At 38.6% G+C, this 18,642-nt stretch overlaps 2 long non-coding RNA genes across 3 annotated transcripts in view; one reads left to right on the top strand and one right to left on the bottom strand.

Moving 5' to 3' along the window:
- The window catches only part of LOC130559955 (uncharacterized), a 115,690-nt gene that overhangs the window by 23,002 nt on the left and 74,046 nt on the right, over positions 1–18,642 (bottom strand). The window lies entirely within an intron of this gene.
- Positions 15,693–18,642, top strand: part of LOC130559954 (uncharacterized) — an 86,383-nt gene continuing 83,433 nt past the window's right edge. For both annotated transcript variants that reach the window (XR_008963639.1, XR_008963637.1), the window contains exons 1-2: positions 15,693–15,789; positions 15,923–16,039. This is a non-coding gene — a long non-coding RNA (uncharacterized LOC130559954). The remainder of the gene's footprint in view (positions 15,790–15,922; positions 16,040–18,642) is intronic.

Raw genomic sequence — 18,642 nt, 5'->3', positions numbered from 1 at the left:
AACTTTGAGATCTTTAAATACATTTTTCACGTTTGTACAAACATAATTAGCAAGAAATAGAAAAACAGAAAATTTGAATAGAAAAGAAATGCTCATTTCTGTCAGATGGAAATGGAAGTCAGGACGGGCTGCTTTTCATCTGAACGTGCTAACTTCAGAATTAGACGACTTGATGAGTGTTTTGTTTTGATTTTGTGGTTATGAGGACCAGTCATGTGTAACCGTACAATGTCAGGTAAGGGGGCTCATTCAAACTAACTGACAGCTCGGAAAGCATCCGCTCCCAACCATGATCTGAATAGCAGGCCGCATAAGGCTTGTTAACGTGCATTTCAAAACGCAGTGTTCTACATACGTGCACCAATGATTCCTGCCCTTAGGGGGAGTGCGTTTCAGAGACCTCAGGGGTGGCAGCGTGGGTGAATTTCCTGCAGTCATGTACTGCTGAAAAAAATACAGCAAATGTTTGTTTAACCTCGTTCATTTTCCCTCTGCCCTCTTCTTCCCTCTGTCCATTATTCCCACAGGTATGCTAATCAGGAATTTTGTAGGTACAAATGTTTTTGTGGTCCGCTCACCCCCCGTTGGGCCAGGTTGACTGACAGACGGAACCTGTAATACCAGGTGTTGCCGTAGTGATGTTGAACAGCTTGCCATCTCACCCAAGTTTGGATTTGTCCCTCAGGGACTGCCATTTGAATAAGCTTGAGCCGAGGGTTCGACTATGGCGCAGAAAACAGAAGCCACGCAGCTTTAATTAAGCACCGGTTAGTCAAAATAATACGGGAGCTATTATCTGTGGCTGTCTGTGTGAGAGACCTGTGTCAGCTGCTCATTTCTGGCCCTCGTGAAAATTAGATATGTAGTTCTGTGTGAGCTGATCGAGATTTAAAAGCACTTTTACCACAGGTATGAAAATCACAGCAATTCATAAAAAAAACAAAAAACATTTGAATGCAAAGTGTAATGGTGTACAAAGTTTAATTGGAAAAAGTCCATTATCAGATCCCATTCTAAAGTAAATAGTACGACAATTTAAATGACAATAAATACAACAGTATAAAGGTTGAATTCATGCGATTAGGCATGTGTGAAACATCCTATAGTCCACCTCCCTCACACACTTACAGTACACACATACTGTATACGTGTGATGATTTAAAAAGGAAAAAAATAGTGAATAAAAGCCACAGCTTGAGAACAGTCTTGTACCTTTTGATTTTAAATTGAACAAATCTGTCTTTCAGCATCTGTTGCAATGAAACGACCGCCATCAAAACAGACAAAACAAACTCTCTCCCTTTCTCTGCATAAATGTGTCGCAATTAAGCCGCTCCAAAGCACAAAAAGCCAGTCAAGGAGAGTAGGAACATGATTTTTTTTCTCCCATTCAGTGCCTTTCTTTCTTTCCTTCCCACTTGGCAATGGACTTTTTTCTAATTAAGAACTTTTTTCAAGGAAGAATGGCAGACACGTGTGCTCAGATACATTTCTCAAAGGCCAAAAGCTAAACCAACACTACTTACAATATAGTGAGAGAGAATTATGGGTAATAGCAAGCCAGTCAGCGCTGGCATAAGAGCCATAATGACTTATGTGAATGACACCGGGAAACGTTTAATCACTTCATACTGACCATCAGCCGACGTGCGACGTTGGATCTGTGGTTGTAAAAACCCTTGCGAGGGTCCCGTTGCGAGTAGGGGCACCTTCATGTGTCATGTTGACCGGGCTGATGGAGCACTGCAGTCTGGGACTCTGAGGTCCAGCACATGAGGGATCAGTCTCACTGCAGGACAGCGGGAACACAGGGATTTTGAGCTTTTTCTCATCTTTCGTCAAGCACTGCTTCACAGGCGAGACTGAGGCTAGTTGTAACACAGTGATGATGTCACAAAGGCTGTATAAAACTATTCAGGTTCTGAGCCAAAAGTGATAATTGTCCATTACTCACACATTTTTTCTTGTAGTTAATTTATGCATTTTATTTATTCATTTTATTTGATTTATCAATGATATAATCAATGTATATGAAGTGAGGCCAAAAGTCATGACTAAAGTTTCAAATTTACATCTTCGGTATTTATGCAAAGGATGAAGATAAAAGTGTCTGCTGTAGTCTAAAGCAAGACAATAAAATATTAATAATACAAATAAACCATTCCCTGATATGTTTTAATTTGCCTTTTGTCCAATAATGTTGTCCAATAAACCTTAAAAATATTGACAGAAATGCAATTTAATATAATATACATAACTATGTGTTCAGAGGTGTATAAAAACCTTATATAATGAAGCGTTATGTTTTTTTACCTTAGAATGAGCTATTTCGATCAACATACACTGCGGGTCCCCATGCATGGAATTCACCATGTTGTTTCTACAGTAGCCCTAAACGGACAAACTGCCCTACAGAGTGCATTTTGTAAATACGTTATCTCCTACCGCAAAGAAGTGAAAACGTGACGACATCTTAGTTCTGTGTCAGCCAACGTAGTGTTTCGAAAGGGGGGGTCGGAGTGAGCCATTGTTGCAATTTGCAACTTCACCGCTAGATGTCACTAAATTTCATACACTGGACCTTTAAAAATTGGAGTGTATTGTCCACCTTATATTTTAATCTAATCTGAGATGGCATTAAAAACAAATATTATACAAATATGTCCTCCAGACATCACTTTTGTCCACTACTGTATTTATACACATTTTGCTGAAAAGCCATTGAATATTATCATATTTAATCACATGCTTATATTAGTATTTAATGGCAGGTTCTTATCCAAATGTATTTTGTTTTATATCTTTTTTTTCCGAATAATTAGCATTTATTATGAATGCTTTTACAACATTTTATAGTGGTCTCATGTTCTAAGGGTAAATAGAAGCAGAGTAAAATGTGATTGCACTTATAATGCCTCTAGGTTTATATGCGTTGTGGGAACATACGGACTAAAGATGGTCGTCTAATAGAAGAGAAATTAGGGTACAGAGCCTGACCCTTGAGTTAATTAAAACGGTTTTATTGCCCTTTCTTGAATTAATTAAAAGGACATTTGATCTTTCTAAGCCCCATTCTCAGTTCTCTTTCCATCCTTCAATAAACTTTTCCTCTCACGGTCTGTCTACCAGAAAGGAACGTTGGCTACTGCCTGAAAGCTAAAGGGGCTTCAGCGAGAAACGTTTTGGCATTTCACATCTGCACGGCTGTTACGATTGGCTGTCGGACACTTTCCTGTCCATCAAATGTAGTTTTTGGGGGATGAGCGTGGAGACATGTGTAGAGGACCGATCTTTGAAGATGATAAAGAGTCGTGGATAAATACGTCTCAGAGCTAAGCTTCGCAAGGCCTTTTAACAATTAGTAGGTGCTCTTAAAAAGCTGAGATGAGGAAGCCCTGTGTATATAAATATAAAATACATAAATACATTAACTAATAAAAGTGAAAAAGCACGGTTCTAGCAATAGCAAGTTCATGAGTTCGATTCCCACCGATTGCATGTACTGACAAAAAATTATTTCTAGCTCTTTTGCATAATTGTTTTCCAAATGCATAAACTAGGGATGCACCGGTTCCATTTTTTAAAGACCAAGCACGAGTACCGATATTTTTTTTTGCCTGTACCTTTTCACAACACAGTGAGACTAATAGAAATAGAATAGCTTCATAATTACAAACAACTCCACCTTAAACACATCCTGAAAAAATGAATTATATTATGTGAGTACATGAGCTTAGAATCGGGCCCGATACCGTTACTGGTATCGGTGCATCCCTAGCATAAACAATACACTTCCAAAGCTTTTTTAGCAGAACACTTGAACACACTTAGAGAAATTTGAAGTTGGCTTGTTTTCTCCTGCTCCGGGTGGCCTCTCTGGGATCCTGAAAGCATGACAGAAATGCAGGACAGTTTTAGAACAGTGGTGACATTTTGTCAAATGCAGAGGGCCACTCGGGGGGCTAATGAGGAGCATTTTTAGTGATCAATAAATCATGCGTTATTGATTTTTTCCTAAGCCCTCTTCTGTTCTCTGAAAGTCAGCTGCCACCCGGGAAGACACTATTAAGACCTGAGACACAATCAACAGCTGACCACTGACTTACACATCCTCAATAATGACATCATCTGGATTACCAGACTGGAGGTACCCAACTATTGAGAACAGATACATTAGATTCATGAGAAGTGCGACAATACATGAACTAAAAACAAGACACTAAGCTGATACTCTTTAGGGTGTTATATTGTAATTTGTCATTCTGAATGCACTTAGTACCCATTGGGTGTAAAACACGGTAAGTGTTTGAAAGTGAAAAAAATTTGATTTAACAAGAATTGTGCCTCTACTGAGGTTTACGCAAAAAAAGTGATATACAGTACCAGTCAAAAGTTTGAAAACACTTTATTTTCTAGTTGTGATGAAGATCCCAATCTATTCAGGGCTCTTATTGGCTGCTTCATCTTTATTATTTGGTCTAAGTTATCCATTTAAAAAATATATATACTGTATTTTTGTCTATAAAGGTAATTTTTCAGACTTTTGACTCGTACTGTATGTTAAAATTAATTTCACCTACTACAACGTGCTATTTAGCGATGACCAGGTGTAAACAGGCTTTATGTTGTGACTTGTTCGCTTCTAATAACATTACAAGCAGAACATGACGTTGATGAAAAAGGTAATAGATGTGTCTAAATATTAAGGGAGTGGAGGTTTAATGAGAACAGATTGCAAGAAAAACGCTAAATTGGAAGACGCTGAGTGATTTACAGATGGTATGACCGCTGTCACATACTGTATTAATTCACATGAATTACGGTACAGTGATAAAACTGTCAAAAATGTCCGTGTCCATGTTAAAGTGAGAACATAACAGACAATGTGTAAAATCAACATTGTCAAAGATTTTTCACAACTTTGTAACAAGGCCTCATTGTTTTGAGTACGAACAGGTACTTTAAGTTACATGTGAGCAATGGTGATAAGTGATTCGATGACTGTTAATAGTGTTACTGAGCATGTCCTCTAAAATATCTCAAATCAATGTAGTTGTACGAGGGAAAAAGTTAGTATGACAGCACTGATGCACGCCCAAAGAAAAGGAGTAACCTGACCTAAGGTCCTGACCTTAAAAGGACCATTCGTGCTCCTATTTAAAAAATGTAAATATGTTTTCTATAATACAGCATTCACTTAATGAAAGCTCATATCTCTACATGCATATAGGTACAGAAAGGAGCAGAGGGATTTATATCTCCTCTTCAGAGGAGGAGACCTACGGAGATAGTGACTCTCCCCCAGTTGTGCCCTTTGGCCTTCCTGTTAGCAACAAAAGAGGGGACTTGTCGAGTCAAACAGCAGGCTCTAATCATATACTCAATTAACAGAACTGGGGAGACAGATAAGATGCCCTTTTCTTTGGATGAAAAAAAAGGTTAAACATTTATGAACAGATATAAATCAGTCAGCACCTGCGCGGCTCCAGGGGTGGCAGCGGCTTTGCCAGCACCAGTCGGGCATTTGTGGGAGAGGGAGATCTCCTCTCTGACCGCTGCCTGCCATCCGCCTTTCCTGTCCTGTGGAGTGCCCCCTCGCGTGGGTCTAATTATCCTCTTAAATTTATATCTGCATCCACAGGAGGCCTCTCGGGATTACCCTGTGTGTGTTTAGCAAATTGATAAAGGGACTCGCTGTTTGGTGGAGACCGATATCCACTCCTATATGTGATCTCTTCACCTTTGTGAACACAAGCAAGCGTTTGACCGAGTACATTATAAATGCAAGAAATGGAGTTGAAACTAATATGAGGGCTACAGTAAACAATAATTATAAACATGACGGTGGTCTCATTGAAGCTGGTTCGATTTCTACTGGGCCTCTGAATTCAAACATTTTATATGAGTGTCTCTGGAAACAAGACCCTCGGTTAGAGGAATGCTGTTGTTTAGGTACTGAGGAAACAAACCTGGCAACAGGTTTGTAACAGAGCCAAGATACATTTTAGATTAAAACGCACGTTTACCTCCTATTGGGAAATAAGCAAGGTTGAATTGATATCAGTTAATAACTTACATTTGGTCGTTTTGGTTGGATACACAAAAGTGGAAGTTTCATGGAGTTCTTTAACTTTTAATTGGATATGAAAATGATGACGGCTCACTCATGGACACGAGTTAAGGTTGACAGGAAAACAATGATACGGCCACGTCACAATCCAATGATATATTTGTCATAATGGAGTAAATAAAATGACAGATTAAAAAAACAATGCAGAGCTTTAGTTATTTAGCTTTAAATAACTTGATAGGTTTAAGCTCACTATTAAGACTTACTATTAAGGGTCAACCATCATCATCAACCGTTCAATTCTTTTGTAACATTACATTAGACAGCGCACATCGGATCATTGTAGTGTACTAATTGTGTCGACCGCAGCCTGTTGACCACTATTGGAGCTCAAACCTCAAACCCCAAAACTGTCAAATGAGCGTTCCTGTGGTCACTACACATACCAATGACCACAGAATGAACAACATTAGAGGAGCCAAAGAGACCCAGCAACCAGACTAAGATTAACCAGAATAATTTACTAGACATTATATTCTTAAAATATCAAACTACTTGTTATTCAATTACTAATGTAATATTAGTAATAAATTAATCAACATTTTGCACATTTTAAATTGCAGGCCAAAACTGTAGAACGCTATACTTCAACCAGATATATCAACATGAATGTACTGCCTTCAGTGAAGTGGTTGTACTAATTTCCACAAGTGATGTGACTAAATCAAAAATGGAGGGAAAGAGCACGGAGTGAGAGGGAAATAGAGAGAAAAAGGTCTGTAAATAAGCATCTGACATCCTGCTTTAACTGACTTTAGGTCCCTTTGTGGTGATTAGCTGTTTCCCATGGGGCAAGTGAGTTAGCAGAAGCAAAAGCTTTCTAATGAGCTGAGCTCTCGCGCTCCTCATCCCCAGCCCCTATCCATACGCACATACACAAATGCAGTCCCTAAAGAAGGGCCAGTGGCTGTCTGAGGGTCCCAGGAGTGGGCCCTGCCGCACCTGTTCTCCGAATAATCAGAACATTTCTGTACTCCATGTCCAGACCAAGTCAATTGTCCGGAAGATGAGCGATATTGCAGATTTCTGGAGCTGAGAAATATTTAAGTAATTTCCTTTCTTATCCTTTCTAGACTAAAACACCTTACTTCAATAATGTTTATCGAAAATAGAATCCTTTAAAATTGACAAAGATGTTTTTAAAGTTATGAAAGACAGCCTGGTCTTGACAAACTTTTTTTCTTTAGTGACTTTCTCAGGGTAAATTTTTTATTTTCTAATTCTGTGTAGGCAAGTACACAGAACACACAGTTACAATGGCCAAAGGCGGGGCAAGTTGTCACACTATGAGATAAACTCACAATATATATATATGAAGAGTTTATTTCCAAAATGAGATAAGATTTTAAAATGTATCAAAATTCATGTTTTTTATTGTGCATTCCAATTAATATCAATCAAACTGCCGTTGGTTTGCATTGATTTAAGCCATAATAACAAAAAATACAGCTAACTAACACAATAAAACACAATATTAACATGATTTTTGAAAAAATGTCTAATTTTGGAAACAAACTCTTCGTATATACATATATATGTATATATATATATATGTGTATATATATGTATATATATATGTGTATATATATGTATATATATGTGTATATACACTCACCTAAAGGATTATTAGGAAAAGTATAAAATAAAAATTCTGACATTGATTTGGCCAAATGTTTTTATAAATAAAATATTATAAAAATATAAAGTAGAAAAAAGTAGGCAAAATATACAAAAATTATAAATATATAACTAGAGTAAATAAAGTATAAATAATAAAAAATAAATTTTAAACAACAATGATCATCTACAATATTTATAAAATAAACTACATAAAATTTCATATTAAGTTTGATAACTGCACTTTTCCATATACAATTTACAGAAACGTACACTCATGGACACATCCACAGTATGTAAATAAATGGCACAAATGGACACTTGCTCTTCTACTTACAAATCAAATTCTTATCCTTCAGCTGGACTTTTTTTCTCATTTTTGAACGCCACGCTTTGTTTACAGGCTCACCGAGGCTGATGGCAACAGCGGCCAAATATTTTGTGAGGCGGCACAAAGGGACGCAGAGACGCAAAGCGTTGGCAGATGGAAAGAGGCAATGATGAGGACCTCTGTGTCAGGCAAACAACCTCCATGCTGCACAATTCCCCCAGCACTGCTTGACAAAGGCTGTACCTGCCTCCTGATTGTGCACATGTTCCATCTCCCCGGGAGATCTTCCTCAGGGGCGGTGCGTGGACGGGAGAGCATTCCCGGCACAAGTGGGAACTGAGCGTTTATACAGATGATTATCCAGACTGCAGTCGGAGAACAAATAAACAAAAGACAGGTCGGTCTCGGGAGCCCAGAGTCAATGGATCACCCAACATCTTCTCCTTTCTAATCCCCTACATGGTGTTAGATGGACGCCTTTTACATCCTTTTACCCACGGGACCGGCGAGAGCAAGCCTCGGGCCGAATTGGGAAGAAGTGTGCAACATTTCAAATATTTTTCCCGTTATCACTTTTAAAACTTTGCAAACGTGTTGTCATCGCTACATTTTAACATAACACATTTGTTTTAGCTGTGTTGTACGACATAACAGCAAGATGTGCGTGATGCGAATGCCACAAATCATGAACATTTTATTTGCGCTGGTACATCGCTTCCTTCTCATTTTAAAACACGGTCATATGATTCTTACGCTCGCAACATCGAGTGAAGAAATTCTCGTAAGTGGCTCGAATTGACGGTGCCTACGCTTTGTTGTAAGAGTTCAAAAAGCTTGTTATTGAAAGGAAGGTCCATTACAGCTCACCGTTACGGCATTCTGGGACCTGCAGAGCATGCGTTAAGCAGTCGCGGTCTGAGAGAGGTAAGTCTTACAAAAGGGCAATTGCTGCCTGCTAGCTGTCCATCACAGCTCAGGGTAAACAGGCCAGCATGGTGCAATAATCTGGGGAAGTGGCCCTGTTGCTCTCTGCATCCTTCTCTTGTTGTTTTCTTCTCTTTGGCCCACAGGGGGTGTTTAGACCGGGCCGCGTGACCCAGCAGCCTGGGGAGGGCCCTGGGAGGGGTTCCTGTGCCGCAGGTGAGGCCTCGCTGCAATCTGCCCCGTTGCCCAGCAGGCCAATCAAGCCTACGGTGCACGTAGCAACCTGCAGGCAGGGAGGGGCCCAAGAGGACCTTCTGGCCCTCTGAAAGCTCAGAGGAGGCTGTCACCACCTCGTTTAATTACCTCTGTGTTCTTCATTAATTCATGGGCATCTTAATGCCCTGCAGGCCGGAGTGAGAGAGAGAGGGTGTGTGCGGGCGTGGGGCGGGGGGGTGGCGTCAGGGCACATCCAAAACAAAAACAATACCATCAGGCGACGTGAAACGCCGCTTTGGGACTCTCCGCCGGGACTTCCTGGGCTACTTTAGTTTAGACCGTCTTAATCACCTCCATATTGTAAACAGGGCTCAAGGGTCAGCGATCAAGACCAGGGATATTGTGGCCCTGTGAGAAAGACCTAAACAAATCCCCTAGGTCCAGCCTTATGGACAAACTCCACCTGTGGTGGCTTCTATTAAGTGATTTGAGACACTGAGAAATGACCATAATGACACCAGAGATTTCGCCCACTGCTTGGGAGCGCAGCTATTTTCATGGCTGTCTCAAAACAATTAGAAATTATTTTATGCGTACATACTGTACACATTAAACTATACATATAAACATAATACGGCCGCAGAAAAAAATACGACATTTCTAAATGTATTGTGGCGATTCCAGTCCAGTGTCTGTTGAATTCTAACAGAATCAAACCTCAGGAGTGACAAAGTCATCCAACAGCAATGTGAAAGACTGACAGCGTGACAAGAGACAAGAAAATTGTGATAAAACCGAGGTCATCACATACATTTTTTTAACCTTTCCTAAATACATGTACAGAAATTACTGTTGTATTGCTTAAAAGTGAATATGAACTTGTTTGCTTTGAGGTATTTGAGGTCTGCAAAAAATACAGAGCGTCTTTTCTGTTATTTTGCCATGTTTCTACAGTTTTCATTTTCTGGAAATAAATGCAAATAAAAAAAAAATCTTTGAAATTTAGGAGAAATATTGTTAGTAGTTCACAGAATAAAACAAAAATGAACATTTTACCTAAACACATACCTACACAGCAAAATCGCCATGTTAAAAAATGTCAAATTAACTCTCACAGTGTATATATAATACACACTATGAGAGTGTGGATTATATATACACTGTGAGTGTTAATTTCACCTTTTTTAACACTGGCAATTTTGCTGTGTATAAATAGTCAAACTGAACATAATTTGAAATGGTCTCTTAATTTTTTCTGTGGCTATATGAAGCCAATAGATACTGTAGCTGTGAAGAAATAAGGTCACATGTGTTAATCCAGTTTCCCTATCATTTCCTGCACGCCCTGTGAACTGTTAGCCCACTAAGTTTAACTGCGGCATTAAAGTTTTAAGCAAATTCAAATTGTAACCTGCAGCTATAGGATCATTGCGCTTTGAATTTCATTGCTAATGAATAGCATTATGTTGAAACTCTAAAACTAAAAATGTGACACCTGTGTAAACTAAGACTTTGTTAATTAGATTACATACTGTACTTTTTAATAGCGTTCCCTCTTTTATAATGTGAATGAAAAAGTTCAAAAATATAAATACAACCTTAAAGAAAGTGCTTCATGATGCCATAGAAAAAACATTTTGCGCTAAACAAAGAATCTTAGTTTTCTCTTTATGTTTTAAACGATTAAAAAAAGAAAGAAAGGGTTCTTCTATGGCATTGCTGTGAAGAACCTTCTGTAGCACCTTTCCTTTAAGATTGTAAATGAAAATAAAATGAAAGAAATATACAAAGCTACAAAGAAAACTCAAACAGATTGGTGTTTCCAGTAATGACTAGATGACCGGATCTGTAGATGCTGTAGTCTGAGAGCTTCTGACAGGTGTTCATCAGGCAACAATAGGCAGCTTTTGTATTCTATCTGATGTTACGAAAGTGTGTGTGCAGCACGGGCCGCTCCCGACACCCAGGTCCCAGAGAGTGGAAAGTTAATCCTGTGACAGATGTGTCTCCACTCTCCCGGCTCTCGGTCATGCTGGAGCGGCAACACGGGCGCCCTCCATCCGCCTCTCTCTCTTTCCTTATAAATACAGGAGAGGTAAATGTTCTTTCAATGCTTGGTAGGGTCCCAGGAGTCAGGCGGCCATGAGCGGCATAACAGTGAACCCCCCCATCTTTCTCCCATCTCTTCCGTGTCACATGATTTCTCGAGACTGACAGCCTCCCCAAAGAGTGAGAGCTGGAACAGATGGAATATGAATGGTTCACTCGTGTATGAAAAAGGTGTCTGGGCAAAGAAGTGTCGATGGGGGAACTGCAATTGCAATTTAAGTGTGGCTAAATCTCTTTGTCTTTACTGTCTCTGATCTCTCAGGAAACACCGGCGAAGGTCTAAAATCACACATGGTGGTGTATATAAGGCAGAACGCTATAAACATACAGCTTTCTGGTTGTGATATTGCACATTTAAGGCATCTGGATTTGAATAATGCAAGTGATAAATCCTTCTTTTGTATTTTACAGTCAAGTCTGAGATTTTCACATGTTAAGAGTATCATTCTTTGTTTTATACATTTGGACATTTTGCAAAAATAGGAATGTTGGAATGTAATTGTTTTTATTAAAAGGAAAAATATGACTTTACATATGACGCAATTTACAAGTTAATTGAGGGTGGCCACGTACTTTTAAAAAGAACTGTGAAATGAATTTTCCTTCCCTCTGTTTTTTTTCCACAAGTCATAACGCTTAAAATTTGTGGATTTAATTTCTTCCAATTAGAAATACAGCCGAATTCTCATCAGAATTATAGAGAAATAAGATTGTATCTCCAACAGTGGCCGTATACTCTGCTCATTAGCCACTGTCTCAATCATGTCTTTAATAGGCATATGGTTATTATGAGATGCCATTTCAAACCATGTTAAGCACAGCAAGGAAACCCATTAAAACGCAAGTAGGGGGCTTTTTCCCAATATGGGGAAAATAAAGGGAAATGATCATACAGAGGGTGAATTATGTCCAAGAAAGGACACATTTTTACCCCCGTAAACCCTGGTGATGTGTTATTTAAAGGAACAGTTCACACCAAAATGAAGATTCGTTCATCATTTACTCACACTAAAAATATCTTCTTTTGTGTTTTTCAGAAGAATAAAAGTCCTACAGGTTTAAAATGAAAAGAGGGTGAGTTATCCGTTTAAAAGACTAAGGCAATTTTTATAACCCAAAAACATATCACAAGTTATCAGGCCAACTTTCAACAGGCTCCCTTGAAACTGATTGACATGTTTCAACAGATTTTTTTGGTTCACTTTTCCACGTTTTACTACAATGTGGGGCCAACATGTCCCCAAACAGAAACAGTTACTAATAATAAGCAAACTTCTACTACCTTGCTGTCAATGGTACAGCAGTGGTTCTCAACAGGGGGGCCCCCAGGTGACTTCCAAGGGGGCCTCAAGGTGACCAATATTTTAAAATTAGACAAATTAGCACATAAAAACATTATACTTCTTATTTTTTGGCCACTTTTAGAGTTCATAAAAGTTTTTCCAGTTAACAAGTTCTAAATTATTCTATTGGGTAGAAATTTTGAGGTTTTGTGAGTGGAAGGGGGGGAATTAAAAAATAATAAAAAACAAAGGGGGCCTTGGAGTCAAAAAGGTTGAGAACCCCTGCTGTAAGGGATACAGCTTCAATCATATATGCTAACATGGTTTGATTTAGTCCTTAAAGACAAACAAGGTCATTTTAAAATTACAATGATTGTTTTTACGAGGGTTAATGGGTTTCTCAAACTTTCCAACCGCTCCTTTCCACGTGCCATCAGAGATCCTGTCACCGTTTTTTCAAAATACACATATATAAACTTTAAATATGATTGATAAGCGTTTCTTCTGCTCTTCCAGGCTTCAATTCATCTTCGGGAGTCAGAGTACAAACGTCTGTCTTGGCGGTCCCTCGACATCTATTTGCTTTTAAGCGCTAAGTCATTATCAACTAATACATGTAGATTGTGTTAGGAACGAATGGTGTGCAATGGAATGAGGGAAAAATGAGTGAAGTGTTGTGGAGGACAGCAGATGTTAGGCTGGAGTTATTACAAGCAGAGATGATTAGCTGAAAAACATTACTTGACAAAGTGGTGGCATGCAGATGACAGCTGAAGTATTTTATGCAAGAAATTCACAACAATTCTAATGACGAGAAAGCAGAGACCATCCGTGCGACGTGGCCTTAAATCTTGGCAACAGAAAAAAACTTGAAACCTTTCTGCGGATAAAAATGATCATAACTCAATGTTATCGGACTTCTTTGGAACATAATGTGTTTATGTTTCTCGGCTCGTCGTTGCTAATGTGAACTATATAAAGTGATTTTTGTACGATAGGCTCTGACACACCACACGCCCAATTAGCTATGCGGAAAAAATTCTGTATTTACGCCGGAGCGCACTGGCTCCTTCACTTATCATGTGACAGAGTTTACATATTAGCCGTGATTATGTTATGGTTGCCCGAGCAAAAAGATTCCCTTTACTGTCAATTACGAAATAGACAGAATTGAACAAAAAGGGGGAAATTTAAGCGTTCTCAACAACTTCCTGTAATTTCAATTTATTGAGAATGAAACAGAAGATAAAGATTTTGAAATTATAAGCTATTATGCACCAGCGAGAGAGCAGGGCTGAGGGTGACTTCATAAAATACAGCTGACAAGCTTAAGAAAATTACCCAAGACCATTACAAAAATCACTTAATTGCTAACCATTCTGTCAGGTCAATTGACGCTAAATGAAAAATAACAGAAAAGGCATTTATGCCGCAAGAGGCGGGCTCGGGGAACGATGTGCACACTTGGGAGGGAGGAATGGATTGAAATTTACTACATAATGTGTTATCATAGAGCCGTCTTCTTCAGAACGAGCCATTTACTTTATAGATTTCTGTGCTTGGAAATACACTTTTACATTTGTGACCCTTTCTAAACACGTCTTTTTGTTTCAACCAGTAATTACTTTTGGACGACAGCTATGATTTCATTTTAAGAGTAAAATTGTTTAATTTTATTAGTTGTTTTTTTGCAGTTATGTCATTTTCCATTTTAGGTTTTACAGTATACGCCTCTTGCCAATTCACTTCAGTTTTCATTTTCTTGCTGTCCTGGCTTGCCGCTCGGCACCTGCAATTCATCATGGCGTGAGTTCAGACGGATGTGAGAGGTATAATCGTCCGATCGCGACGTGTTACCTACCACAGGATCTAAAGGAAGATGCCGTGATTGAAACCACGGCCCGGTCTGGTGCTGCTTTCCTGATCTGTAGCGCATAATGAATAAGGAGCTGCTGATTAGTAGATAAAAAGTGATTAATAGCCGCGCTGATTATTGAATCAAGCCCCTCACCGGAATAATCAGTTAATTGATCATTATGCTATGGAAGCCGTCAGTGCTGGCGATGGTGGTGGTCTTTGGAGAGCTCTTCTAAAACTGAAGTTTACTTACCCTGTCAGCCAGAGAGACAACACAGACGAGCACCTAACTGCCAAATGCTTCCTTCACTCAACAAATGTGTGTTTTCCCTTCTGTTCAAAAAGCCAAGGGATCTTGAATAATCTACTTTTAAAGGAAGAGTTCACCCAAAAAATGAAAATTCTGTCATCATTTACTCACCCTCTTGTCATCTCAAACTCGTATGACTTTCTTTTTTCTGCGGAACACAAAAGAAGATATTTTGAAGAATGTTGGTAACCGAACAAAGGCGGTACCCATTCACTTCCATTGTATGAACACAAAACCAATGCAAGTCAATGCGTACTGCCGTTCAAAATATCCTCTTTTGTGTTCTGCAGAAGAAAGAAAGTCATACAGATTTGAAATGACAATAGGGTGAGATTTTTTTTGTAATTTTCATTTTTGTAATTTGCAATTTCAATTTGTAATGAAATAAAAACATTTAAAAATCTGTTTGCATTGGTGTTAAAGTACATTGAATTGTGCCATCCATAAATATTACAATGTCACATATCACTACACCCCTGTTTGTTCCTGCAACTCTGACAAATTTACTAGAATGCACTGGAAATTCCTTTGCATCTTCTAAATGCAATAGTGATAAAAATAATAATAGGAATGATACAAATATATATATATATATATAATTGGGATTTCATTAACTCAACCCCCTGTGAAAATATTGGAATCTGATGGCCATTAATTAACCTTAGAGCCACGATTACTGCTAATATCATAGAAGAACATGCTAGAGATGACAGGGTTTTTTATTTGCATCTTCACAGGCCCTGGCAAAAGGCCCTGCCCCCGTGAGCTGTGATATGTTAACCGGGAAGCAACTAATTAGATGTCAAAAATTCATAAAGGCCCTCTTTAATATTGCATATCTATCCCGGGTATGTCACTTGAAAACAAGGGACTCCACAAACAGAGCGACCGCAACACAAAACCCCAGCAGGGACGCCGACAGCTGAAGACGGCCGGAGAACACGAGTGAGGAACAGAGAAAGCGCGAGAGGCGGGACGACTCGGAGAGGGAAACAGATAAAAGAAACAGGAGGTAAAAAAAGTAGGAAACAATCAAAGAAAGTTCCTTGATATGCCCCAGAGAACAGCACCTGTGGAAAATGTAATCTTACAAATTCTAGCAGAGGAGGCAGTAGGGAAGCTCATGATAATGTGATTGTGGGCAGAGGAGGGGGCGCTCGGAGGAACGGAAAGCGGGCGGCCTGGGGGTCCGGCGGAGGGAGTGGAGCCGGGAGGCACTAGGGCCGGCGGAGAGGGGACTGACTTATCAAAGGCAATAGCAGGTAAATAGTCATTTACTATGCATGCACAATGAACGGTACATGGTGCCTTGACACAGGCGGCGGGGCGATAATGAAAGGCACTGCTATTGTGGCATCCGTCAGGGGACTCTTTTTAATATCGCTTCCCTCTCTCGAGCGACGGAGAGCTGATGCTTCTCGGCGCCAGGCTCCTCTTGTAAGTCACTTTGCATAAGATGAGACGGAGTTGAAGTGCGATGCATTATCTGAGCAGAGGGGATGTGCAGAATGAGGTTTTTCACCCCCCTTCCCCAACACACCCCACTTTTACCTTTACCTAAATATGAGCAGGAAAGGATGGGGTGTGCCACAATTAGCCGAGCGGGTTTAAAACATCATATTCTTTCCAAGAGTATAGATTATTGTGTTCTTTTTCAGAAATAAATCACGTTATACCGTGTAACTAACTGCTGTATGCTGTATAGACGTAAAACATTCATAAACTGGATCCATTTTCATTTTTTTCGTTGTTTTAGGCTCTGCTCTCTCTTGAAGATTTGTTCCCTTACTTCTGTTAAAGTTTGATACTGTATATGGAAAATAAAACTGCTCTAATTTCTCCTTAAAAGCTTGTGTTCTCACTCTGAGAGAGGAATGAAGCGTGTTCTCCCTCATTCTTCTGTTTTTATATCATTTTAAAATCATTGACCCCTAGACCGCGAGGGGAAGAGAAGCTTTTTGTCATTTTTTATTTAAATGTTATTGACAGTGGTGGATAATACCAAATTACAACAGTTACTGTATTGTATTGCAAACTAAAGCCTAGTTATTTCAGGGTAGACATTGTAAAATTACAGGTGAACAGAATTTATGCTGAGAAGAGCATTTGATCCAAGACATTTCTGAACTAAAGGAAATTCTGCATTTGAAAGGAAAAGGAAACGCTAGATAGTTTAGAGAGTGAGAGTAAGTAGGAGGTGCTAATGAAGTACAATCCTACAGATTTTACTGTAAATGCATCAGAATAACAAAGGAATTAAGAGAGAATCCCCTGAGCTTGTCGAGCTGTTCAATCTTGATGTTCAAAATATTCATAATGAAAAAGACATCCCACAAAAGATTCTGTGTATACGGATCTCACGAGTCAAGGTTTTAAAGCGTTAGAGGTTATTTCATTATTTGACAATCATTCCATCCGAAATGGCTATTTAAGGTTAGATTTTAGATTTGAAGAATTATTATCTTCTCACATACGATGTTAAATATTCTGTAAATGAAAGCATAGCTTTTCTATCGCATGTCTCTTTTTACTAGTCCTTTAACAGATACACACTGCTTGTGTCATGCATACCTGTGTTCATTCCTATTTGAATTAAGCGACATGTTCTGACTCTTGGCCATCGAAGCAAAAAATTAGCTTGCTCTCCCTGCTAAAGGTCAACTTACTTTTGAAGATCTGGAAATAAAGAGAGAGAGAATGAAAGGGAATTTATTCACCCTTGCGCAAATAATTGAAGCTGCTACCAAAAGATTCCAGCATTGATGTGATGAATATGAAGACTGCCAGCAACACATTTCTGTTCTATAATAATAATAATATCACGTGTTAACAAATACTTATTTCTATAATTTATAACAAACCTTTTCTTATTTATATATTAATAAATTGACATATTGAAGTTAATTTATATGTCATTTTATAGAGTAATTAAGAAAACTTGATATTTATCTTGCACAAGCTTCATTTTTTAAAGCTAACAAATAAATAAATATGGGAAAAAAACTCAGTTTAATAGACATGGATTCCATATTTGTTTATTTAGCAGATAATCAATCCTTCTGAGCATAAACTCTTATCTTTCTTTCTCTCCCTCTCTCCGGAAAACCCACAAGATAAGGGAGATGTGAAACTTTGAATTTGTGTGCGTGATTACCAGATTAAATCTCTCTGTCATTCTGTTTACCTCGCTCATCACATGGCCCTGTTTATCTTCCCAGGTCACGAGACTAAAAGCGGATTGCGTTTAACAAATTTTGTGTGTAGCCCAACAGGCACGGGAGAGTGATTTGCTCAAGCAATCTTCTCTATAGCAGGTAAATGATAGCTAGGAAGAGAAAACACAAAAAGATGTTGGGTAAAGAAATTCAGTTAATGCTGTAGGTAGTCTACTCTTTTTACTACTATTTACACCAACGTTCAAATTTTAGGATCCCTTGGGGGAATTTTTATCTTTTGATCTGAAGACATATGGTTTATTGTCTGAAATGTCAGTTTCATCATTTTAAAACAATAATTTAAATGTAACTTTATTTATTGAGTTTTATTAATTAAAAACATATTTTGTATAACTTAAAGAAAAAAGCCAATAAGAGCCCAGCATATAGATGGCTAATTCCAATTCTAAGCAAATGGTGACTTCACTGAAGATGCTACAATATTTTTTATTTATTTAGAAATTTCCTCATTTTAACATGTGGAAAAAAATATGACTAACGGATCCCAAATTTTGAAAGGTACTGTATTTGCTTCCAAGAAGGCACGAAAACTGTTTGGTTCTCTTTGTGCATTAGATGAGATCAAGAAAAAAAATCAATGCACTTTAACAGCTTAATAGGTTTTAGGTACAACGTGTTAGTCCAAAGTA

This window comes from Triplophysa rosa, linkage group LG10 (assembly GCF_024868665.1).
Source record: "Triplophysa rosa linkage group LG10, Trosa_1v2, whole genome shotgun sequence".
Lineage (NCBI taxonomy): Eukaryota > Metazoa > Chordata > Actinopteri > Cypriniformes > Nemacheilidae > Triplophysa > Triplophysa rosa.
Note: the sequence above shows the minus strand (reverse complement) of the source record. Positions and strands in the feature narration are given on the sequence as shown.